The sequence below is a fragment of the Neopelma chrysocephalum genome, unplaced genomic scaffold, assembly GCF_003984885.1.
Source record: "Neopelma chrysocephalum unplaced genomic scaffold, ASM398488v2 Primary Assembly neopelma1_188643, whole genome shotgun sequence".
NCBI lineage: Eukaryota > Metazoa > Chordata > Aves > Passeriformes > Pipridae > Neopelma > Neopelma chrysocephalum.
In genome coordinates, this window is record NW_020939350.1 from 1 (window position 1) to 334 (window position 334).

Here is a 334-nt window from a genome sequence, read left to right on the forward strand (position 1 = left end):
GGCTGAGCAGGAGCTCCTGGATGCCACTGAACGTGCGCAGCTCCTCCATACCCAGGTCAGGCACTGCTGGAAATTAATCCCATCCACAAGGGATAAAAAAGAGAGAGAATGTCCCGCACCTTGTAAGTGATTACTGTGTAAACACTTGATGAAATGTGCTGTCCCTCCAGCCAGCCCTCAATGCCCAGTTTAATGCAAGTCTCTTATATTAAAGACTTTCCTAAACCCTACTTGCACTTTCAGGCCTTGATGTGCAGGCATTTGGACTGACAGCACCATTCCTGTCTTTCCTGTTGCACAGAACACCAGCTTGATCAACACCAAGAAGAAGCTG

At 48.2% G+C, this 334-nt stretch overlaps 1 long non-coding RNA gene across 1 annotated transcript; it reads left to right on the forward strand.

The window, feature by feature from the left end:
• Positions 1-334, forward strand: LOC113963068. Its single transcript, XR_003532627.1, has 2 exons — positions 1-55; positions 302-334. It is a non-coding gene; the product is annotated as an uncharacterized LOC113963068 (long non-coding RNA).